At 41.9% G+C, this 26,699-nt stretch overlaps 1 protein-coding gene and 1 long non-coding RNA gene across 27 annotated transcripts in view; one reads left to right on the top strand and one right to left on the bottom strand.

Annotated features, from left to right (window-relative positions):
- Positions 1 to 26,699, bottom strand: part of LOC310847528 — a 181,251-nt gene that overhangs the window by 4,881 nt on the left and 149,671 nt on the right. For 17 of the 24 annotated variants that reach the window (XR_014565837.1, XR_014565838.1, XR_014565841.1 and 14 more), the window contains one exon: positions 9,516 to 9,733. The exons of 6 other annotated variants lie outside the window; for them this stretch is intronic. This is a non-coding gene — a long non-coding RNA (uncharacterized lncRNA). Of the gene's footprint in view, positions 1 to 9,515; positions 9,734 to 11,151; positions 11,228 to 26,699 lie in introns of all 24 variants that reach the window. One more of the 24 variants, XR_014565843.1, reaches the window with a different exon arrangement.
- NR5A2 (nuclear receptor subfamily 5 group A member 2) overlaps positions 1 to 26,699 on the top strand; it is a 117,403-nt gene that overhangs the window by 42,731 nt on the left and 47,973 nt on the right. The gene's annotated exons all lie outside the window — the stretch shown is intronic.

The following is a 26,699-nucleotide window of genomic DNA, read 5'->3' as shown; positions in this document are numbered from 1 at the left end:
GCTAGGTTGGCAGGAGCAGGGACCGAGCAATGGGAGCTCACCCTGTCACGGGGATTCGAACCACCGACCTTCTGATCAGCAACTCCTAGGCTCTGTGGTTTAATCCACAGCGCCACCTGCGTCCCTAGATGATTACTTCACAGCCAATCAGAATGGTAGGGAGGAGCCCTGCAGACTTTTGGAACAGCTTTGCAAAGGCAGCAGCTCACACATTTTGATTTGTAACTCGGTTTCTGGAAGGGTTAGTGACTTGCATTCATTCATTAAATAAAGCAAGCTCAGACTCTGCAATCACATCTTTCTCTCATTCATTCATTTAAAAGAAGCTGGGGGAGGAGTGTTGCTGTTTTCCCAATGACATTTTCCTGATGTAAATATTCCCCTTCTCCATCTCACCCCACCCCAGAAGAGGGACAGCCCTACCTTTATGCTCAATGAAGCAGTTGCTTCAGGGGGGCAATTTGGGTGTCATGTAGAGTGCAGCAAATTGTTAGTTATTTAATTTATTGGGTCTGGGTTTTTTTGTCAGGAAGGGGAAGAAGCATTTGTGGGATTAGGTGCCAAAATAACTTTGCATGCCTTGGACATTATGTGTCTTAGTGGGAGAGGGGTACCCTTTGTTGCACTGCCTCAGGTGGAACAATGTCTTGGACTTGGACCTGCCTGGAAGCTGCTATTTGCAGTATTCAGGAAAATATATGGGTACACATACAGCTTCCCTAGCAGGGATAATTTACTCTGAAATAACAACACCGGAAGAAAGAGTCAAATTCTGTTCCCAATGCTATGGTTCTAAGGGAATCATGGGAGGGGTCTATTGATGGGGGCAAAAATATGAGATCTAATCATGGATGTCCAACATCTCATCTAGTTTGACCCTCACTGTAATGTTCACAGGTGTCTCAGAATAAAGTTGAACAGTTACATTCAGGAACCATGCTTCATCATCATTCACCGGATTGTAAAGGCAGATAATAATTTATGAAAAGGGGAAAAATTAAATATCCATACCAGACAAGCCATTAAGTCACTGCAGGAGTGAAGGTGGATTGTAATAGGCCTTGTTCTTTCATCTGCACCCAGCAGAGAAATCCTGAATGCACAAAACAGCTGGGACATGTCATGTGTACAACTTGAGCTGATGAATTGAAATAATAAATTCATTCTAATTAAGGTTTGGTTCTTTCCAATTGACTATTTCCTGTAGTTGAAAGCCACAGCTTTATACACTATACGTTTTCAAATCAGGATTGTAGTGTATATTACATTTTTTTATTGTACAAATATAATTGTCAGCAAATTTGTTTCTCAATGTCTACTGCCCTGTGTTCTTTGGGAAAATGATAGCTTTAAATTATTGTAAATTAGAGCTTCTTCTATCCATTGCAGTTCTTTTCCGTTTTCAGAGTGGGGAGGACACAACAAATAACACCCTGAATTGCATTTCTACACCAATTTTCTCTTTATTATATTAGTTCTCCATATTAAAGCAGTTGTTGCATCATTTTTGAAAAAAAATTCTGCCCTACTCTGCAAACATGTAGTTTGGAAATGGAAGGTAGAAGCAAACAAAGTTTGTTTAGGCAAACATTTTATATTTCCTTAAAAATAAGGTATGGGCAAACTTTGTTCATCATAAGTGTTTTAATTATTTAGGGTGAGTGCCTGAAAAATGAACAGTCCATGAAAATTATGAATACAACACTGAACACAGTTCTAGTTCACAGATTATTTGCATAAATACCGTATTTTTCCATCTATAAGACAACCCCTATTTTGGGGGACTCAGATTTAAGAAAATGGGGGGGAGATATATCCGTGTATAAGACCCCACCTTTTTTTTTTTACATTATTTTTTAGGGGGGAAACCTAGCCTTATACATGGAAAAATACGGTAGTCTTTTTAAACACACGCAAACACGCATCAAAATTTGCCCACTGCTGATCTTTGAGATTTCATGCAATCCAACTCTACTTATTTACCAGGGACGTTCCTTGTTCTTTTGATACCTGACTGGAAAATCACTCTTCCAGTTTGGTTGGCATTCTGCTTTTGGGACAGATGTTAGTCATGTGTTTCCAAAATGTTGCTAGTGTGCACTGAAATGCTGTGGAATACTTTGTCATATTTCAGCCCCTCCTCCAGGGACCCAGAAGTAAAATTTCTAAATGATGGGAACAGGTACATTTTGACACATGTTGATTCTAGTGAACATTCATGGAATCGGTGATGACAAGCTCATGCTCCTCCAGATGTTGTCGCACTCGTTCCTATCAGCCCCAGGTAGCACAGCCAACGCTCTGGTATTATGGGAGCTGTATTCCAACAACATCTGGAGGACCACATGTTCCCCACCCCTGATATAAATGCATGCCCACATGGACCTAAGGTCCCATCCCCATATATTAAATGTTGCCGTTGATGGTGATGAACTATTGCCCTTATTAGTTGCTTTTAACAAGAAGTAACCCAAAGTGACTTATGAAAAATAGGACATATATTAAAACCAGCATAAAAGCTAAAAACATACTTGTATTTATATAAAAGCAGGACTAACACTTCCCACTCAACGAAGGAGGCCACAGATAATTTAAGGCTCCAAGGCTGGGTGGAAAAGAAACATTTCTGCCTTTCCTTGACAGTGATGTTACCAAGCATGTCTTCCTGGAAGAGCATTCCGTAAGTGGGGAGCCACTACTGGAAGGCCCATTCTCATGTTGCTGAACTTGCAGGAGTGCAACTGTTATTATACAAAGGCAATGTACAGCAGATGAATAAGAGCCAGTGTCTAACACAGTTGCATGTGGGTGGGTGCCTCAGGCCAGTGTGGTGTAGTGGGTAAGAGCGGTAGACTCGTAATCTGATGAACCGGGTTCGCTTCCCTGCTCCTCCACATGCAGCTGCTGGGTGACCTTGGGCCAGTCACACTTCTCTGAAGTCTCTCAGCCCCACTCACCTCACAGAGTGTTTGCTGTGGGGGAGGAAGGGAAAGGAGATGGTTAGCCGCTTTGAGACTCCTTCAGGGGAGTGAAAGGGGGGATATCAAGTCCAAACTCTTCTTGGTGAGGCTCGGTGTAAGAATAGGAGTGTGTTGCCAAAGTGGGCAAGATTTTCACCTGTGAGATGTTTCTAGATAAAAGATTGCAATGGGAGTGGGGGGAGTTTAAAACTATTTCTACTATTGTTCTTCTTTGTACATAAGATAAAAAAGGTTACAACGAAGTAAGTGTAAAATATTATATGTTGAGAAACAAGACTTCCTAGCTGTATTGATTGAGCGGGTGGGAGGCTTTAGAAAAGGGAAAATTTTCTTCTCTAATATCGCTTTGTAACCCCTCAAGTTAGCCACAGAGCCCTGAGTCTCCTCTTTTGATCTCTGGCGATATTTTTCTCTGTTATGTCATAGAGGTCACCTGGCTCATGTGTGACAAACTGCCTGCATAAGTCACAGTGCCAGTGGCAGAGATTTGTAACCATGTCCCTGGTCCATTGCCTTTGAATTATTTCGCAGGCCCTCTGCTTTACATTTGCACTCTGTCGGAAGATGAACAAGGGAAGGGAGTAAAATCAAGGGCAGGGTCTCATCCTGAAGGACAAGGGGAAACAGGTGGAAGGTTAATGGCCCTGGAGCGTATCCACAAGCCTCTCAGGCTTGATATATGGGCCTCGGGCCTAAAACAGGCATTGGCTTTCAAAGATATATTATTTCATTTGAGGAGAGACATTCTGGAGATCCTGCATTTGTCTGCTGATAGATGATCCTCTGTCCACAATTGGTTATGGCGTGTGAGTTTTCCTTGGGCCTGCTCCCGTACATAAAATTTTTGCTGAGCTCTCCAACCTTTCACATGCCTTTAAGAATGGGACGCGTGCGGGTCTTCTGGCAGGCTGCAGGCTGGATTTTTGCTGCTGCTATTTTAGTCATTTCTTTTGAACCGCTAAGGCAAGTTTGGGAGGAGGGAGAGAGGGATGAAAGGCACTTCTGTTCATTCATACATAACTTGATAAGGGGCGGCCTTGCAAAAGGAAAACAGAAACAATGTTAGGAATCAATTGTGTGTGTGTGTGTGTGTGTGTGTGTGTGTGTGTGTGTGTGTGCAAGGGGGGAAAGGAATCTTAATAAAAGGCTTTATAGTGACCATAGCCTACATAACGATGCACATAGCAAAGTAACATTTTGGAGTTGTTAAGAACAAGAGAACCTCCTACAGATTTGACAAATACTATCACTGTTGTATGTTTATTGTTACTCTTACTTTGATATGTGGCTGTTCAGAACAGAATAAAAAGAATCCTGATGCACAAACTGGTTAACAGAAAATGCCTCCCCCCCCTTTTTTTTTGAGCCCGCGGAAACTTAAATCCTGTATGTGTACATTTGAAAATAAATTTCACTGGTTTCAGTGGAACTCAGTTCTTTGTTTTTATCTCTGCTTTATCTGATGCAAACCCACAGTAATTTTATTTGCCACTGTGGCAGCATTTAAATATGCCTCCCTGCAATGCCCTCTTTCATTTCCCCCCTTCTAATTCTACTCCCCAATGGACAGATATTTAATATTTATACATTTTTGTTGGTCTAAATAAGTAAATAATAGTACGCAGTACCAGCACCTTTTTTTTCTAGAATAAAAGCTCTGGTTAGCACCATTGAGAGGAGTGGGGATCACTTAACAAGGAACTATGATTCAAGCGCTCATACCTGAACACAATTGAGAATACAATTGCAAATCATTTGCACCTTGTTTTATCCATTTCTATCATCCCCTGAACAGGATTTTCCCAGGGCTACTTTTGAGACGGGGATGTAAAATGAGGCCTGAACATTTGCACAGCCTCCAGGCACTGAACACACATCTTTTCAATAATTCTTACAGTAACCTCTCTTAGATGGGAAGAGGGCATATAGCTCAGTGGCAGAGTACATGCTTCACATGCAGAAAGACCCAGATTCAACTTTAACACATGCAGTTCAAGAGATCTTAAGCCCAGGAAAGACCCCTCTCTGAAACCCTCATGGCCAATATGAAATAATATTTGGCTGGATGGACCCAATGGTGTGGTTGTATGTTGCTTGGCAATGCATTCATTTCTGAGCTGGGCCAGAACCAGGAGCTTCCACTCACAAGTTACTACGGAACTATTTTTACAGGCTAGCTGGATTGCCTCATATTCATAAGACGCTCCTTTATCACACAGTGTCCTCCTTCCTGGGCCAGTATTCCATCTGCAGGAATAAAAAACTACAAGAAGAGACTTGGGTTCAGCACTAGAGGAAATGTGCATATCAGAGGAATTCCACAATGAAAAAAATGCAATACCAAGGCTAACTGAGGGATCTCCTATGGTTTTCAAGAGGTGGTTGGGGGTGTTTTCAGCCTATGCAGAGTGGTGGTGCATTAGATGATCTGCTACTCTCCTTCCAACAGCATAGCCAATGTGTAGGCCCATTAATCCAAGGTGTGGTGTTGGCATAGGGACCTTGGTCATATGTTTAACAGGCCAGTTAAGTTCCTCATGTGGTAGACACTTAGTAGAAGAGGATTTCCAGTGCACTCCATGTAGACACCAAGTCACATAGGCATGATTTGCCCTCCTTTTTCGAGATTAAAGAATCCCGTATCTGATATTTGCACACTGCATGTTGAGTGTTTGCCTCATATTTATGTACATGGTTGAAGGGACAGAGGGCAGTTTGCTTTGCTTATCTACTATTCAGAGAAGAGCACTGGTACTTTTATCTGGGTTACACTGTGCCTTTTCCTTTTGAACTTGCCATTTAAGCCATATTAGAAGGGGCAATAGTTTGTGCAGATACATCCTGTAGGTCTGTGACATGCTTACACTCATCTTTTGTGTGTGTGAATCTACAGGCCAGTGCAGAATCGTTGCATTGCCCATACAACGCCATATTTCACAGCTTTGTGCTAGTCCAGCAAACTGTATGTCCAACTAATGTGCTCCTTTGCTGGGATTGAGCTGTAAATGAGCATGCTTAAATCACTCCTGTGCACAGATGGGGAATCTGTGAAAAAAAGGTCCCACCAAAACCCCAAATATACACATAGAAGACCATGTGAACCTATGAATCCCAGCCACTTTTACCTCTCTCTATCATTTCCCTGCTTTTCTGTTTTTGTCAGTCATTCTCAATTTCTGCCCACATAGCTGTGCACATATTATAAATCTGTGTACACTGAGCATGTGTTGAGGAGGGAGAAGGAATATGCACTCTTTGTGCACATCCTCAGCATAACATCTGCAAAAAGCTACACGTAAACAGAGATTACATGGTTGTTTCTCTTCTGCCCACGCCAAAGGTTATAGTGCCCCCGGTGCCACTCGCCTAAAGGTCATCATGACCCAGTTGTAGGCCACAGATCCCCATGTGCAGATCAGCTTTATCTAGTGTACTGCCAGATCATGACTATTTTGCTTACTACTTTCAGGAACAAGCTGTGAACAGAGTATGTTTACTGATAAGTCTTTCAGCTGCTGAGACCTAACTCCTGCTTCCCTTACTGACAGGAAACGTGTTTTGAGTGCAAAGGCCGCGGAGTGTAGTGGGTTATATAATAACTTATTTGACTGACTTGCAGCACATGGCTGTTGACTGTCTGTGACAAATAAGACCTTTCAACATTTTAAAAGCCCAAACAGGCAAATTTTGATTCTTAATAGAGTACTCTGACTGAAATAAAACTAATTCATCCTGGTCACATATTTAACAGGTCTCTGTAGGTGTCATTACTTTGTGCAGTAAGGACTCCAACACCAAGGAAGTCCCAGTTTTAGTCTAATATATAGATCAAAATGTTGGTGTTGCTTCTGGTCTGCTGTTTGTAGGTTCCTGTAGATAGCAAAGTTGATCCATCTGTTAGTTATGTACATTGACTTGCAGAGAACTTGAGTTAACCAGTCAGCTGAGCTCTTGCAGAGCTTCTACTGTATTTCTTACCTTGCCAATGATATGTGGAATGTGTGTAGGAAATGTCAGGGAACACTTAGTATTTTTGATAAATGATCAGAGCAGGAGAAAACTACAAACTAGTAGATGAGATCCAGATGTCATAAGGAAGCAGATGAGCCCTTATGGTGGGAGTCTAGCACAGTGAGTTCACTGCACATACAGAGATGAATGTTAGCATAAATTGTTGGAGAATCACGATATTAGTTCGGAGGTAATTTAGCTAAAATATGTGAATTTTTGTAATCCTGAAGGCATGAACGAGGAGAGCATCTCACAGACAGCACTTCTGTGGCCCAATTTGTAAACATAATCTTCCCTCACTGTCTTTGGCAAATCCCTTTGCATCCCCTTCTCATGTTTTTGGCCTTTTGATCTTCCTTCCTTTCCCCCCTGCCTTTGCACAACTTCCTCCACTGCTGAATCTTAAAATTGTAAGCTCCTTAAGGACAGTGGCCTCTCTCTTTTGGCTTATGGTACTCTGTACAGGAATTGAATGGATGTAAAGGGCATGAATAGATGCTGTGGTGGAGCATCTATAGTTTCAGATCTCTGAATGATCAGGAGGACTTTCCAGAGGAGGCAGTTGGTTCAGATGCATATTTTTGGGGTGGACCTTTGGAGGAAGAGATACAGGATGAGATAAATGGATTAGTTGACGCTGGTGACATTAATAAATAATTATTTAGTGTTGATTGTTGTACTGCATATTTTAGGGTATATCTTATTTTGATGTATTCTTTACATCTTACTTGTCTTTGCTGCAAATCCCCCTGTGACTTTTGCATAGGCGGCATATAAATTATCAAAATAAGTAAAGAATCTTGCTCCTTCCCCTCCTACAAACCCTTCACCTAGGCTGAGTTTTGCATTCTCTGCCAACCTAACACACAATATCCACCCAGTCTTACTGGTTTTCCAGTACTGCATAAGCACCTTTCACACACACGTAGCAACTGGGCTGATTCCAGGTAACCCAAACAGGGGCAGTGACAAAACAAGCCAACTGTTACCTACAGGTTATGAAGGTGGCTTGCTTAAACTAACCACAGTTAGTGTAAAGAAAAGGTGGCTAATCTGCCCACGAGATGCTCTTAGCATACAAATCCCAGCTGGGGCTGGTGGGAGCTGGATTCACATCCAAACTGAGTTTGGACGCAACGGCAGATCAAGTTTAAGTAAACTGTGCAGCCAGGAGGGAAAGGGACTAAACATCAGGAAGAACTTTCTGACAGTAAAAGCTGTTTGACAGTGAATCAGACTCCTATGAGAGGTGGTGGACTCTGTTTCTTCAGAGGTTTTTAAACAGAGGCTGGATAACAATGACCTAGTTGAGATTCCTGCATTGCAAGGGGATGGACTAAATGATCGTCAGGCCCCCTTCCAATTCCACAATGCCACAATTCTGTGATTCTATGACTCACTTGGGCTCATTTCAAGTCATATGTCACCATGGTTTAACACAGATGTGGGGAGCTGCTTGCTGGGGCTGATAGTAACTGTAGCTGAGCAACATCTGGAGGGCCAAAGGTTCCGCACCCATAGCTTAGCATGATATGTGAACTTGGCCTAGAAAATCTGAATGGGAAATAGATGCCTCTTGACTCCATTGCATACACATGCCAAGGCATGAGTATGAATGGAAGATTCCAATGCCTAGCTTACACTTCATTCTTCCCATAACATCTTGTCCAGCTAGCAAATGTTGCTGAGAACAGTTGCAGCTCTTCTATAATAAATACAATCAAATCCCCTGCAAGGAAAGCTATCTGATACTCTTTATTATTTTTAAAACAAATAAACCAAAATGGTTGGTTGATTGACACACATCACTTCCAAAGCCAAACATGTCCCCGTGTTCCACCGTCAAACACTGGATTGTATGCAGCTTTGCCAGTTCAGCGCTGTAGCACCTAACCAGCAACATAGCAGTCTCCAGTGTGGGGAGGTGCCCTTTGTATTCCCTGGACGTATTTGTGTTTGTTTTGTTCTACACTGGTTGTTAAGAGATACTAAAGCTTGAGATAAGTTGAGGCCGAAGCTGCAATAAACTTCAAAGAGATATATTGCCACATACAATTTTACGTATCTTTTTTAGGGTCCACTCCTCTTTCTGCTACAGTCATTGGGAAAGCACTCTTGGTCTGCTCGGTAGGAGCAGAGTGCTGCTATCATGCCTTTCCCTCTGCCTCTCCGTAGCTAATATACAGTTGTAAAAACAAACGAGTCTCCATTCCTGTGGAATTCTGCTGAGTTTAGGTTAGACAAGCAGGCTAAAGACTTGAGAGACATCTTTAGAGCCGACAACAGCAGCGGCAAGGAAATCCGAGGGCTTGTTAAACAGGAAGATTTAGCATCCGAAATTCTATAGAGAGAACCGAACAGAGGGTGTTAGAGATCGGGAATATCTGCTTTTCTACTTGTTGCTTTGATAATGGATAAAAGGCTGTCATGAAGTATAAGTTACCAGCTGGGAGTGGGTAGTATAATCTCAGTAGAAAGGCTGTTCTCTCAGTACTATAAAAAAATCTTTTATATCATTCTTACCTATTGTGAAGAATACAAAGGAGTTGTTTATATCACAGACATCCTCCCTAATGGGGAGGGAGCCGTCATCTCATATAGGAAGCCTTACAGGTTGCTTTCAATTAATTTTTCATTGACCCCGCTCTGCTCTTTGACCAAGCGCTCATCCGAATGAAGATTCCCATAATTCCAAGGCATTAGATGAAACACGCTGCAACCTTATGATGGATTGGTGGGGCCTGATTTAAACTGAACGACAAATGGGGATACTGTTTAAGGAAACAATGGATATATCCCCTGTGCATCTGTTTACTTGTTTTCTTTAAGATGTTCTTTACCCACAAATAACTTCAAGGTGACTCATAACAAAACCATTAAAAATGCAATTAAATACAATGACAAACAGCAATCAAACAGGAGGTAAAAGAATCACAAGCCAATAAAACCAGGAAAAAATGTGAGACTCCCACGCCAATCCCATTAAAGCTCATGAGAACATGAATTTTTAAAATTATTTGGGTAGTTTTACATTTATATCCCGTTAGGGACGCGGGTGGCGCTGTGGGTAAAAGCCTCAGCGCCTAGGGCTTGCCGATTGAAAGGTCGGTGGTTCGAATCGCCGCGGCGGGGTGCGCTCCCGTTGTTCGGTCCTAGCGCCTGCCAACCTAGCAGTTTGAAAGCACCCCCGGGTGCAAGTAGATAAATAGGGACCGCTTACTAGCGGGAAGGTAAACGGCGTTTCCGTGTGCAGCTCTGGCTCGCCAGAGCAGCGATGTCACGCTAGCCACGTGACCCGGAAGTGTCTCCGGACAGCGCTGGCCCCTGGCCTCTTAAGTGAGATGGGCGCACAACCCCAGAGTCTGTCAAGACTGGCCCGTACGGGCAGGGGTACCTTTACCTTACCTTTTACATTTATATCCCACCTTTCCTCAAAGGAGCTCAAGGTGGTATACATAACTATCCTCCTCCCCGTTTTATACTCACAACTTTGTGAGGTAGGTTAGGTTAAGAGACAGTGACTGGCCAAGATCACCCAGTGAGCTTCATAGCTGATTGGGGATTTGAACTCTGATCTCCCTAGGACTTAATCCAACACTCTAACCACTGGCTCCATCACTGATGGATGTTGCCTGGTGTCAAAAGGACTACAGTGCTGGTACCAGGCAGACATAACAGACTAGGGAGTTAATCATTTGAGAGCCATCACGGAAAAAGCCTCCCTCCAGTAGCTACCTAACTTCCAAATACAGGACACCTGGAGAAGGTCCTCTGACCTAGCTGTCAACTTTTCCCTTTTCTTGCGAGGAATCCTATTCGGAATAAGGGTATTTCCCTTTAAAAAAGGGAAATGTTGACAGCTATGCCTTTGAATAAGATCTTAATTGGCAGGGAGACATGGGAGAAGGTGGGCCATGAAGTACCCTGACTGTTTAAGGTTTGAAGGTCAAAACCAAATACCTTTTAATAGTGGTGTGATGTGGCCGCAATGGTAGGTTCCATTTGGTAGGCCGGCCATCATGTTCTGCATCAGCTGAAACTTCTAGGTAGTTTCCTAAGGCAGCCCCACATATGGTAGTCTACCCTAGCAGTTACTAAAGGATGAACATCTGTGGCCATACTATCCCTCTCCAATCAAAGTTGATGATAGCTGCTATACCTTTCTGAAGCTGCCTTCACATCCAGTGGCAATTATGGATCTGAGAGCTTTCCAAGTGGCATACGTTCTCCTTAAGCTGGAATACAACACCACTCATATTAGATTAAATGCAATTTTATTGGTTAAGTTAGGTATCAACTATCACATATCCAGTGCAATACAGTGGTTCAGAGTGTTGAATCTAGCTGAGGAAAGCCCAGGTTCAAATTCTTGCTTATTTGTGATACTTTGTGCCATTTCACACTTTCTGTGATAATCATTTTTAATGAACACGTTTAATGCTACAGCAAACCTATGTAGGAGAGACACATTCCTTGTTCATCCTTAGGTGTACTCTCACAAACAGCCATTTGTGTCCAGACCATGCTGCTTAAGAAAGCAGAAAGGAACTCACGTGGCTGAATGCTCTTCCCTGCAGAAGTTCCCTTCATATAGAAAACAAGGATTTTAGCCTGACCTGCTCCCTTATATGCTAGCTTTCTCTGTGTAGGAATCTTCTCTCCCTCAGCCTCACATGCGGTCATATGAGCCGTCAGCCTGATGTGATGATTATGGTAGAGACAGGAATACTGATCTCATCTGCTGTTTGCAATAACTAAGTCACAGTAAACATGTATTGGGGATCCACGTTTGGCTGTGGCTGATAGGGACTATAGTACTCCTATCTAGCTTAATTGTATATTTGAGGAAGTGCATCTCCTTATCACGTTACATGCTGCTACACCAAAGACTGAGCAAAAACCCACACAATGTACCCACAACAAACACAATTGATGTGTAAAATATATATCAGCTCTTGTGAGGAGGCCTTGAATACACTGCTGTCTCTAATCTATCTCATAGAATTGTTGTATCTGTAAAATGAAATGACACACACACACCGCCCATGTATGCTCCTTTGAATCTGGTATACAAATGTGACGAATATATAAACAGTCACATTTGCCAATTGGCCACCCACATCAATATTAATTTAAATATTTGTAGCTTCAAGACCCACACCAGTTACTGTTGTGGTTAAGAGTAGTGTTGTGATTTCTTTATTTCTTTAAAAATGTGTGCCCCACATCACCAACATTGTTCTATTGTGTTATGAGCCACAAATATCAAATGATGATTTAAAAAAACAACAACCCAGTGGGAAATGTCTAAAATGTGTGCATCATCAGGGGTGTTTTTCACATTCTATTCATAGTTTTGCAAATGTCATTTACTGGTAAATAATGGAAATGTGGAGGACATTTATGGCAGAACATACAATTACAGGAGAAATTTGGCTACCACCAAAAACATCAGCCGCATGTATGCTCTCCTCAACATGAAGTTTATTAAGTAAAAATATGTGACATGACACTTCACGTTTCCCTGCTCCCACACCACTTTATGGGTAGGTGCTTGTGGAAGTGTGCAAACTTGGAAGCATGATGACATCACATAATGTTTTTATTTACTGGTTCCTACCAGGGAAGGGGGAAAGAGAGATGCAGGGATGCTATTTTGGTGGCAGCCACACATATTTTGGCATGTTCATTTCTGTACTTAGTGAAAATACTCAGTTGGATTTGACATTTAGTTGTCAATATTTTCTGCATTTCCCTCTGGTTCGGGGAAACCTTGACAATCCCCAGTAATTGTCGACATTCACCAAATTACTGTGATACCTTCATATAGGTAGGATAGATTTTTTAAAAGTAGACATTTTGTTCACAAAACAGCAATTAGGATTTTAGCTGGACTTTGAGCCAGACCTTTTCTGGCAGAATTCCCAGGGAAACTTAATGAATTTCGATTCTGAAAGGGGCTGCAAAAGCTGGAGTCTTAAAACGCAAAAGCTTTGTCAAAGCCAAGCAATTACAAACTTGTATTCTTCCTCCAAAAAGGCACACTTTACGCTCTGCTTGTCACTCTATAGTGCTCATTTTAATGATATATTTAGAGCCTTGTCTTACTTTGTATTCTTAGATGTAATTACCCATATTAAAAAAAAACTCCACTCATTAGTGTTCTGTTCCACTGACTTAATTATACCCTTAATTAAATCTTGACAAACTGGGGGTCACTGTTGTGTCAGTGGAATTTGTCACTGTTTGTCAGCAGGTGTCTGGCCACATCTATTTCTGATCTCCCTGCTGCTGACGTCTGTTTAAAGAGCCTTTTTTTTCCAAACTGCACTGCAAATAGTTCACTTCGTGCATCTCTTTCAAAGCATTACCAAAAATGCAAACAAATGCATTTTAGCTATCTATTACCATTCCGCTTGTTTTATGTAAATGTATAAAGAAAAGGAACAGCAGGAGCCAGAGTTTTCAACAGCAAATGAAAAAATTGTTGAAAAAACAATGGCTCCCATCTCACATCAGCATACACAGAGCAAATGTGCAGACAGGGGAGTGTGATCACACCTGTTAGTCAGCGCACTGAACCTCTGCATGCTGGGCTTCATGCCACACACGATTGGGAACCTTTAATGATGATGGCTCCCTATCAGAAGCAGAGGCCTTGTATGTGTATAGCTTTTAAGAATGTATGGAGAGTCCTGCTGGATCAGGCCAACGAAAGGCCCATACATTTCAGCATCCAGTTCTCACAACAGGATCCCAACTAGATTCCTATGGGAAGCCCCAATAAATGACCTAAGTGCAATAGTGCTGTCCTCATTTGTGATCCTCAGCAACTGGTATTCAGGGGGATACTGCCTCTGACACTGGAGGTAGAACATAGCCATCTTAGCTGGTAGCCCGTGATAGCCTTAACCTCTACAAAAGGACGCGAGTGGCGCTGTGGTCTAAGCCACTGAGCCTCTTGGGCTTGCCAATCAGAAGGTTGGTGGTTCAAATCCCCATGACAGGGTGAGTTCCCGTTGCTCGGTCCCAGCTCCTGCCAACCTAGCAGTTCGAAAGCATGCCAGTGCAAGTAGATAAATAGGTACCGCTGTGGCGGGAAGGTAAATGGCGTTTCCGTGTGCTCTGGTTTCTGTCATGGTGTCCTGTTGCGCCTGAAACGGTTTAGTCCTGCTGGCTACATGACCCGGAAAGCTGTCTATGGACAAATGCCGGCACCCTCGGCCTGAAAGTGAGATGAGCACCGCAACCCCATAGTCACCCTTGACTAGACTTAATCTTCCAGGGGTCCTTTACCTTTACCTTACCTATCCTCCATAAATTTATCCATGGATTTTGCTTTTGGCACCACACTATCAATCTTGCCTCTTTTCCTCTGAACAAATCATTAATATTAACGTTGTTTAAATCTGTATATTACCCTTCATCTGTAGATCTCAGGGTGGTTCACAATATAAATATACAATATGAACAATACAATATTATGCAAAAAATGCATAATAAAAATAAGGACAAAACCAAACCAATAATCCCCCATCCCACAACACATTTAAAAGAGTATTGAATGCTAATCAGCCAAAAACCTGGTTGAAGGGGAGCATTTTCACCTAAAGGTGTATAATGAAAGCACTAGCTGGACCTCCCTGGGGAGAGCATTCCACAAATGGGGAGCCACCACAGAAACGGCCCGTTCTCACGTGGAAGAGGCACACAAAGGGCTTCAGAGGATGATCTCAGGGCCAGGGTAGGTTCATATTGAGATATGCGGCCCTTGAGGTATTGTGGTACTGAGCAGTTTAAGGCTTCATAGGTCGAAACCTTCATAGGAAGTGTGCCTATGCCCAAATGGGAGGAAATGGGGAGGGTTCCAAGGGACACAGTAGTGTGTGGGAGTCAGCCTTCTGCGGTCCTCTTGAGTCTCTCGATCGGGCTGGTGGAAGTTTCCTGTCTGAGGAACACAGCGATATAGGAAGCTGCTTTCTACTGAGTCAGAGCATTGGTCCACCTTGCTCAATATCTTCTGACTGGTAGTGGCTCTACAGGGCTTCAGAAAGGAGCCTCTCCCAGCCCTAACTAAAGATGCCAGGAACTGGACCTGGGATCTTCTGCGGATGCTCTACCACGGAGCTTATGGCCTTTCCCCAGGCTTACACAAAGGATTTGGCTCCCTGTTTCGCCTGACCCATATACAACTCAGCAGCCCACCAGCCACCTATTGTGGTGGCATGCCAGGCTGCTTGAAATGCCAGCTCGTTTGGCATTTATAAATGGAGATTTATCAAACTCTCAGAGGACATAATTCCTAATGTGTTCAGCATGCTGTATCACAAGTTGTGGAGGCCTGGGGTTGCACATGCGGCGACGTCGGGAAGGGGAGAGGCAATCTATGTGCAGGTCAGCTTCCGTGCCAGATCACCCCCTTGCTAGGTCAGGGCCCTGGAGTTTTCAAGTGAGCAGGGGGAGGTAGCTGTAACTGAGCTGCATCCTAACAGCTATCACTATCCACTTCGCATATACATATTTGAGGGATTGTTATTCGGGTACTTTACTTATGGGGAAACTAATTCCCATGTTTAGAGATATATAGTGTTCATCTGAATAATTGATCAGCCCAGTCAGTCTTCAGTCAAGTCAGGCTTGATTAATTAGCTGATGGCTTTCCAGTACATTCCTTGCAAGACACTTGCCGTCAGCTGACAATGGAGTCTTCGTTTAATAAAATATGATTATAGAAATGTACTGTAAAAAAAAAAAAAAGAGCTCCAGCGTAGGGAAAGGCCATCTCTATCTACAATCTCTGGAGGCTCGGGGCTTGATCCAAAGAACTACGTGACTAGTTCTGCAATATCAGGGTTACTCACTTTCATTTTCCATGAAAATCACACCCAGAAAATCTAGTTGGCAATTCAGTATTGTCCTGGGGCTTCTCTCTTTTCATTCTGGCAGCAGGTTTCTTCTGCTGCAATGGAGGAAAAGTTGCTCTGAATTTTTATCGAGCGGCATGGGGAATTGCTTCCAGAACGAGAGTCCTCAGTATGCCCACAATGTCCCTGATGCTTCCCATAGAGCCATTTGGATTCAGCTCTAGTTATTAATTCTGGTTGGGCTGTGAAAGTCGAAAGAGTCCTCCCAAGCCCACCTCAAATTAACTAAAAATGATCCAACTTCCACTGTTGTGGGCCAAAACTTGTGGAACTGCCTCCTGACTGAGATTAGAGAATCACCCTCCTTGCTGCATAAGACTTTCTTATTCCAGCAGGCGTGTTAAATCTGAGCCTTGTAAAAATGTCCCCACCTGCCTTTTCAGCTCACAAAGCTCTTACCATCACCAGATCCTCACTCTTCTTTGCCTCCCTGAGGCGATGATCAGCGGACACAGCTGGCCTGTGACATTTTGCCACCTGAAGCAAGGCATCAAACACCACCCCCTGCCAAGGTTCATAGGACCCAAAGCCAGCCAAGCTATTTTGGTACCTGAGGCAGAGAGCGCCACAAGCACCTCCCCACTACCACCTCACCTTAGAAATTAGTAACAATTTGCTGCCCTTGCACGACAGCTAAAGCCAGCCACGGAAGTCAATTTGCTCTGGCTAATGATAGTATTGCGCTGCAGTACAGGGTCTGGGGACCCCAGGGCATGCGGTTCTCCCAGATTTCAGTTGAAACCTCTCTGCAGACAAGTAAGGACTCTTTATAAGTTCACTTACCAAAAGACTAAGTGCTCAGAATGGTCAAAATGCCAGTAGTTATTCCTCCACAATATACAAAGTTAATATAATGCTATTTGGCTGTCAGTTTAAATAACTATAATTTGCACAAGGATAAATACATTTTGAAAAGTCAGAATGATTATATCAAATCATTCAGGTATTTTTTTTCTCTTCATGAAGGCCTGTAGTATTCAGGGTAAACTTCAGGTTTTGTGCGAGGGGGAAGTTGCTCTCAGGCGAGCCTCCTATTTTGTAGGGTCCTGGTAGCAGCTCGTGACACCAGCAGTATCACTGTGGGGCATTGTGGGAAATTAAAATGGCAGCTCTCCACTGCTTAATGCTTTTTAAAAGGTGTAATAATAGGGCTCTGTTGGGACTCCGGCAGTTGCTCAAGGATGCCACATACTGGTTATTTTACACACAAAAGGAAGTTTCATCTCAATTGTTGCATTCAGACAATCCTCCAAACCATGGGAAGAAGGATCATGAATGAGCAAGGTGCTTGCCTCTCATTCTATCTCCTCCCCTCCTCACACATGCATGACTTAATTCATTACATTTTGTTTCAACCAAACCCCCATTTGCTGTGACATGTGAACTGGCAAACTATGATCTGAGCATCCTTCCTAATCAGGACTGCAAACTGGGATCAAACCAGTTCAGTTGTGCCTCAGCTGGCAGTTCATTAGGTGTCCCTTGGCAAGCCATTACTGATCAACCTCAGTTCTCCCAGTACTGCAGCAGGTCGGTAATAACACTAACATATCATATGAGTTGTTCAGAGGAACGTTGAGATACTACACTGGAACTGAACGCTCAAAAGTGCTATATAAATACTAAATACTGTAATTCTAATGAAAGTCTGCTGTTCAACTCAGTCTGCATCAGCAAAAGATATAGTGGAAAAATATAAGGACAATGAGGGATCAGAGTCAAATCAAATTGAGATATTTTTCATTATTACTGCACAGTAGTCTCTTGTGTGATAACCCAAGAGTTCAAATACAGATCCCTATAGTGTTGTCTAAGGATCTCAACATTTATATCTTGATTCTACAAGAGTGGTATCTTAAAATGCATATAAGGGGAATAAATAATGTATATTTGTTAAACAAATTATCATTTCTTCACTTAGGCATGTGAACTGGTCACAAGGAAAGATCATATAAATAAACAATGAATTGTTAAGCTAAATGGGATGTCTACGGCTTTTTTTCCCCCCCAGTTAAAACTAAATTAGAACCATTATGCAGGCTTTCAGATAAACTCACCAAGCTCTTATCTGTACAAAGCTGATAGATCTGCCATTATTCTTAGTGAAAAACAGAAGTTATATCATTCTGTGTCATTAAAAATGCATTAATCCTTTTTAGTAACCTTCCTCTAATTCATTGATTCAATTATAGTCTGAAGGATAAAGACATTTTGCTTTAATAAAAATAGAGTATTAAAGATGGTATTTTATACACAAGAGGTGTATTTGTTAGAGATCTTAAATGGAAGGGAAATACTGAGAAACACAAAAATATAAGTTGAAAAAATAAATATAAAACAGAAACGCAATCAATGGTGGGTCTTGAACTGGTGACCTAAGGAATGTTGGTGGGGATTTAGCCTGTTACTACCAATAGTTCTTACTAATGCATGAAGACCAAACCTCCTTGCACCAATGGGCCACAGTAGATGATGACATACTCCCTAGCATAGCACCGTTACAAACTTCCAGAGCAGAGTTACTGATCTAAGCAAATAGAAGATCCGTTCCCATTGAACACAATTTGGGCTTTTCTTCAAGGGTTAAAGAGTTGGGTCACACATTAATTTTCATTGAAGGTATAAACCCAGGACTTAGAGGATGGTTTACGATTCTGATGAACAGCTCCAAAATTGCTCATTTGTGGTTGTGCTTTTCAATATTTGTATGAGCCATTGCATGTTGAGCTTTCCATGTTGCAGTAGTTAATATGTAAAAATTATTATGCTATCTACAGAATTGCATGGTTTTAGTGGCAAACTTCTGTGGGAGCATACTTAATTGCCATTTAAACACATGTAAAGCCTTTACACCCAGATTGGGCTCAGGAAATCCATTCTGTTGTAGGGTTGTTGGGTTTTTTTTTGCATCAATTGATTTTTGGATCAGATCCCATTAAAAGTTAGTAAATTTTAAGCCTTGGTACTAATGATCATGATCCTCCAAGGAAGTGGACTAATATGTTTTGGTGGGCCCTCAGGGCTTCCTTGCGTGAAACTAGTGGTAGGTGACTCATATCTATCTATATAACTATAACTATAACTATGTATATGTATATGTATATGTATGTATGTAAGCAATATGTTTGTGAAACTAGGATCTGTATTAATTCATTTATTATTTTACATTCATGGTGAAATATGCAAAACTATATATTAGCTTTAGCTATTCAGGCTGATGTTTAGGAATGTCATAAGGAATGTCCCAGTCTCTGCTTATGGGTCTGAAATAATATGCTTTTATTGCACATAGGGAAGATGGCTGTTATGTTTCTATAGTCACTTGGAGCTGTGTGAACTCAACGGAACTGTAAGAAACACAGTTGTTATCTGACATTACAGTTTTATCCATATGGAAATTTTCAGAAGCTTCCCCCACTCCCCAATAACATCATTCAAGCTTACATTCCCCCCTTTTTTTACATTTTACCATTTAATTATTTGCAGTATTAATAAAAATGACATCTTCTTTTGTTTTTGTGTTTTTAATAAAAAAAACCCTACAAGAATGGGATAGGAGACAGCCACGAGAGAACAGCAAGCACATTGTGCTAGTCACACACACACAGTAACTTAGGGGTAAAAGTGTGCATTTAGGTCTAGCTAGTATTTATCTATGGCCACTTTCAGGCTGATCCACACTAGTGTTTCTGCTGATCCTCTTTTATCTTTACATGTACTTCTCAACAATAAAACATATTTATTAAAAGCAGTAACCTGAGGTCTTCATTCAGACACGTGGTTTGCAGTACTGCAGATAATTTGCACCGCAGGGCAGAGGTCACTCTCTTACCGGTCTGTTAATGCAGTTGCTCTGGGATAAGATCAATCTCCATACTTCATTGCAATGATCTAATAGTTCATTGGCACTTCGCTTTGTAGATTGATTAGCTCCAGTGTGGAAAACGATTGATAGATTTCTGATCCTTAGGATTCTGCTTTGGTAAAGGTAGCAGAGGCTTTTACTACTGCATTTGAATAACCTACATGTAAAAAGTGTTATAGCATAGAAGACCTTGATTTGATTTATATTCATTAAAAGCAAGACACATTGATATTTTAATGTTTAATTTTGGTTAATTCTGCAAAAGCTGTGAAAACTTAGTAGTTCCTGAAACGTACAAAGGGAATACATCGAGAGCCAATGAGTTAATTTTAATATTTTAGTTGTATGCATCAAACTAAAGTGCCTACAGTTTTCATTGCCATTGGTGATGCCAGGCAAATGCTGTCTTGTATTTCTGAAACCCCAGTTCTCTTCTCACATTTCTCCAGCAAATCAGTGGCTGCTAATTGTGAAAGAAAACTATTGTGTCAACTGGCCTTTCAGACTCACATGAGCAGAAGAACAATGTATTAGGATATCCTTTAATTGTTTTGTTTCCTATTTATTATAATTTATTGAAATATTAAAAACCCATCCTTCATCTATATAGATACCAGGGTGGCAGTACAACACGTAATATAAATGAACCGTACGATAAAATTATCAAACAATAAAACCCCACAGCAGAATAAATGGAGGCAGCTTAGAACAAAACAACCGCAGCAAAGCAAAACAGCAAAACACTTAAAATACCCAAGCAAATAAATAACTCTTGATCTGTTGCCAAAATGATTAGCAGGGTTAGTGACGGTCCTGCTGCTAAACAGAGGGCATTCTACAGATATGCTGCCACCCCAGAGAAGGCCCTCTCCCATGTCATCACTTAATTCACAGACAATAGTTCCCCCTCATGGTCAGGCTGGTATAGGGAGTGTTTCTTCAGGTGCTTGAGTACCATGCCATTCAGAGCTTTAAAGAAATAAGCAGCCAAACTTGGAATTGGGCTCAGAAGCTGCCAATCTAGCTATTTCAGAATCTAGGGAACATGATTTCTATGGAAGTGTAGGTTGCAACTGCAGCAAAGGCGGCATTTTTCCACCTCCGCCATGCTAAGCAGCTGGTCCCTTACCTTTCTCGCCCTGATCTCGCCACAGTGATCCATGTGACGGTCACCTCCAGGCTTGATTATCGTAATTCGCTCTATGAGGGGCTGCCCTTGAAGCTGACCCAGAAACTCCAGGGGGTGCAGAACGCCGCAGCAAGACTCCACATTCATCCAGTGCTACAGCAGCTGCACTGGCTCCTGGTGGAGTACAGGGTCAGGTTTAAAGTGCTGGTTTTAAAGCCCTATACGTCCTAGGACCCTCGCACTTACGTGACCGCCTCTTCTGGTACGCCCCGTGGAGGACCTTACGGTCCACAAACAATAATACTTTGGAGGTCCTGGGCCTCAAGGAGGTTAGACTGGCCTCGACCAGGGCCGGAGCCTTTTCAGCCCTGGCCCCAGTCTGGTGAATCGCTCTGTCGCAAGAGACCAGGGCCCTGTGGGATTTGACATCTTTCTGCAGGGCCTGCAAGACGGAGATGTTCCGCCAGGCCTTCGATCCGGGCCCAGTCTGACCCCCTTCTTTCTATGGGACCCTGTATGTAAGTGGCCTCCTTGGCTCTTTCTATCAGCCCATAGGGGACCAGCACAGGTGATCAGGCCTGTGAACTTTTAATTCCTTACCCCTATGGTTATGATTCGTGGGTTCCCACTTAATTTTATTTTGATTTTAAATGTGATTTCGAACTGTATTTTAAACTAATCATTTGATTTTGTGTTTTTAATATATTATATGTTTGGTGTTAGCTGCCCTGAGCCCTGAGTCTCAGCCAGGGAGGGTGGGGTATAAATAAAATTATTATTATTATTATTATTATTATTATTATTATTATTATTATTATTTCCAGCTACCGTAATTAACATTCTGGAAGCAGCATTGTACACAACTGAAGCTTCTTAGTTGTCTTCTAGGGCAGCCCCACATTCAATGCACTGAAGTAATCCAGTTCAGAGGTTACAAGAGCATGAGTCACTGTAGGTCTATCCTATGCATTGACATTTTTGAAGCCATATTTTCCAATGGATCTCTGTTAACAAGAGAGCTAGAAACCTATGCAAGGTTTTTGATGCCAGAGGTCACAGTTCTAACAGGCAGTGTACATTGCCTCCCTACCCATATGGAAATATATAGTCTGGAAATGCCTGGCATCTACTGCTGCGGGATCACTGGCCCAATAATTGTGTGGTAGCGAAAGGGCAAATCCTGGAGGAGTGCAAGCTGTACCATTTTGCATCCCCGCAGAGGCCTCCGGAGTACTGAGTTCCTGGAATAGCAAGTTCTGATTGAATTCATTGACAGCATTTAATGTATGCTGTGGGCGGGGAGGGGTTAATCCTTAAGCAGGCCAGCTTTTTCTTCTTCTTAGCCTCAGCTAAGAAGTGAACTCTAGAAGTGGGCTGTCAGTCAAACATTGGCCTGTATATATGTTTTCCCAGAAGCAATAAGAAACAGAGCCAAGTTCAGTGGTGGCTGATGCGGTGGTGCAGAGATGGTCACCACCGCTGAATGGCAACTGAGAAGCGGGAGTGCTAGAGGCAGCAGTGCTAAAGTTAGTAGTGTAAAGATGTGCAGCTGTTGACTGGCTCACAGCGCCCATGCATGTGGGTATGCATGCAGGCCAATGAATGGCCATAGATATTACCATATGCAATGTTTATGCAAACAGGTATCCTCTCTCTCTCTCTCTCTCTGTCTGTCTGTCTGTCTGTAACAGTTTTTCTTTGGGGAATATGCATGTGGCCTGGGACTCCCCCCCCCACACACACTTTGTGAACTTGACACTTATGGCACATAGCACAATCAGTGGAGCTACTGATTTCAAGTCATTTGATGGTAAATGCTAGCAATGTATACAGTGGTACCTCGGGTTAAGTACTTAATTCGTTCCGGAGGTCCGTTCTTAACCTGAAACTGTTCTTAACCTGAAGCACCACTTTACCTAATGCGGCCTCCTGCTGCCGCCGCCGCGCAGCAGGAGCACAATTTCTGTTCTCATCCTAAAGCAAAGTTCTTAACCCGAGGTACTATTTCTGGGTTAGCGGAGTCTGTAACCTGAAGTGTATGTAACCTGAAGCGTATGTAACCCAAGGTACCGCTGTATTTGCCCCTTACTCCCAGCAAAACAAGACAACAAAACATTTTGGAAATGGTTCTCTTTTACAAAAAAGTTCTTTGAATGGAGTATGCTTCCCATTTCCAGCATTGCAAAACACACACACACACACACACACACAGTATTGACTCTGCTACTACCCCTTCACAACAAGGCTACCCTTGCTTTCCTCACTGTGATTGGGATATCGCAGCTGATTGTAAAGTGAGGCTAATGGAGTGGAGTGGTCAAGAGAACTGAACTGTGAACCACTGAGGCAGGAAGTTCAAATCTCACCTCTGCTGTGAACCCCTTCTAAGTTATTAAAAGGCAACCAGCCACCCCCCCTTTAAGCTACTGATTTGTAATACAGTGAACATACTACAGTATTGACTTCTTTTACATGGTAGTTGTCAGGATTATTGAAACCAGACTACGCACGGGATGGAATAAGGTGGCAGAGGCCTGAGGTGATCAAATGGACTGTAGCCCCTCAATTTTTTTAATGCTCCCCAGCATAAAAAAAAGAACTCTCTGTACGTATAAAATTAGCATGGCAGTGAGAGAGTGTGTATCTGTGAATTTTGCTTGCTTGCAGGTTTTTATAAGAAAACGCTCACAATTAGCATTCCTCACTTGTAGCCTAAATTGGAAGATGCCACTCATCCACCTGGGTATTCTATCTCCTCATTCTGCTGCATGTGTAGACCAAGCTTGAGATACTATATTCATTTTATTTTATTTAATATATTTCTTACCTGTCCTTCAACCTAAATTTCCAGGAGGGTGTACAAAAGAATAAAAATTGACCTGAAGTGTCCAATGCGTTCTTGACCACAGGATTTTTTGACCCCAAAATTAGCACACAAAAAAACCCTAGGAAAACCCTCTGAAACCTTGCAAAAAGCAAACATAGAAGGGAAATAGTATTTCAATAAAGCACCTATGGTAACGCAATGCAATATGTAATTACCGTATATTCTCGAGTATAAGCCGACCTTTTCAGCACATTTTTTATGCTGAAAAAGCCCCCCTTGGCTTATACTTGAGTGAGGGTCCTTTCGGGCTGCTCCTTCCTCCACCACCACCTTTGCCGCTGTCGGTGGCAGAGGAGGAGGAATGAGCAGCCTGAAAGCAGACATTTTGGGCTGCTTGTTCCTCCGCCACTGCCGCCACCAGCCTCTCCCTCTTGGGTAGGTAGGGGGACGGGAGGGGCTGGGAGGAGAGAGAAGCCCCCTCTGCCATGTGTGCATGTGCGCATGCACACACACACTCCGGCCCACCAGGAGATTTGTGGTGTGGTGAACTGGCTTATACTCAAGTCAAAATGTTTTCCCAGTTTTTTGTGGTAAAATTAGGTGCCTCGGCTTATATTCAGGTCAGCTTATACTCGAGTATATATGGTAATTCCAATGCAGTTAATATAGTATGGACAGTTATTTGTGTATAATAAATTATTTCCCTAGTTAATTGGGTAAAAGGCAGATCAACTGAGAATCGGCAGCTAGCCTTGTTAAACACATATCCTTCCTTACTACCTTTCAAACTGAAACACAACATAGGGCTGGACCACAGAACCGTGAGTGGAAAGCGTAAATATATTACTATGGGTCCATGAACTGTTGCACAAACTACTGGAAGATTTCTAGCAATGGCATAATGTACAAGTGTGTGTATCTGAGAAACATGGTGAATAATAGAAGACAGAGGTTGTAGCATTTAAACACCAGTGGTCTTTAACACAGTATTGACAAAGAGCTTGTACGAAGTCTTGCAAAAAGAGTTTTTGTAAATGGAAGAACATTTCTGGATCAGGGGTCACTTTTAGAATCATAAAAGAGTTGGAAGGGACCATGAAGATCATTTAGTCCAACCCCCTGCAATGCAGGGATTTTACGCCCAAGCCTAAGACCCTGAGATTAAGAGTCTTGTGCTCTACCAACTGAGCTATACCTCTCAGCAGTACTCATTTGCTAGTCAGGAACAGAGAACATTTGCATCCAAGCTATATAGTCTGTTGTAAGTTCTTTGCCCCTTTGCTTTTGTTTTAAAGTGTGTGTATTTGTGTGTGTGTGTGTGTGTGTGTGTGTGTGTGTGTATTTGTGTGTGTGTGTGTGTGTGTGTGTGTGTGTGTGCATGCACCCACACACATACACAGAATAAGGACTTGAGATGCTATACTTGAGTATCTGCTTTGCCTCAGTCTCCACAGCCATAATGGAAAATATCTAATTTCCACAAGATGTGAATCAAGGGACCCAGCAAGGAAGAAGCTAGGTTAAAAATGATAACATACTATTTAATTTTTTGAGTTGCATTCCCAGCTGCAAAATATGTGAGGATCAGCTGATCAAAAATTAAACTGTTCACATACACGTTCATTCATAAATGTTCCAGACATAATGCTTCATATATAATGTATTGATTATAATTAAGGAAATAAACAGCACAGTTTCAACTGTAGTGTATTTATGGAAATCCACATATTGTAAATATTTTATTAAACGCCAACAAAAAGTTGTTTTCTACATTGTGAATAACACTCTAAACTGCCACTTAGGGCTGCTCCTCTTAGTGTTTTGAAAAACCACCCTTGTGCGTTCAAATGTAAAAATGATACGTGGGGAGTAATGTGAGGAAAGCAACACATGCATATACTTCTAAATGCTTCTACATATTCAGGCCTGGGTACACTGCCTGCACATAAACACACACACACACACACACACACACAAACAAACAAAATCTACACTCTAGCAATCCACATTCTTTAGTTTTTGTGAAATTTCCAGTGAGAACTTAAGGCAAACTTTACATAATTTATTGAAACCAACTCCAGCTTGAAAAATAGCAGTGAGGAACAGTGATATGATTGCACTTGATAAATTGCCAAGCAAGAGACCTCTGAATAATATTTGTAAAGACAAAACACTAGTGACCTGTGGTGTCAACAGAGAATTCAGTCAAACGCATTCATAGTCTACTGATGTCTATTTTGTAATCATTGCAACAATATATTCAGAATATATTCATCACTGATATTTTAAAATTCTCTCGCTCCCTCACTCCTAGCCTGTTCTCAGGCATATGTCAATGTAGATTGTGCAGAGACCCTAGAACCCCCAGGATTGTAAATAAACCTCAGTAGACCCAGTTCTGATTTCATGCTATACTGAAATAAACAGACAAAGTGCATTGTTAGACATGATGAAACAAGAATTAAACCTGCTTGTTGTTTGCATATGACAGGCAAAAGTTAAGATGACTTGTAGTAAATGACAGTGGGATTTTCTTATTTCATTGGTGCACTGAGAAAAGTCTACTTCTGTACTTAGATTTCAATTTTAAAAATAAGAAATTTCCAGTGATGAATACATTAGATTTACAAATTTATTATGGCACCAACTTTCATAGACTAGAATCAACATCATCAGTTTGTTTCATCACTATATAGGACCAAATCAGCCCAAATCCTGACAGTCTCTTTCAGTTCATTTTATGGCTGGAATCCACAACATATTACCAGTATATGAATTGAGAACTAAATGACACAGCCGCTGAGGCAGTTAACTTAGAATCATAGTATTGGAAGGAATTTCATTACCAACATAGGAAATCTACTTTTACAGAATTCCAAATAATTGACCATCCAGCCTCTGTTTAAAAGTCCATTTTTTTAAAAAAAGTCTGTTTTTAAATCTCCAACCACTTTCTTCTGCA

Source organism: Podarcis gaigeae (genome assembly GCF_964106915.1).
Source record: "Podarcis gaigeae genome assembly, chromosome: 6".
Taxonomy (NCBI): Eukaryota; Metazoa; Chordata; class Lepidosauria; order Squamata; family Lacertidae; genus Podarcis; species Podarcis gaigeae.
This window is presented reverse-complemented; position numbering and strand designations above follow the sequence as displayed.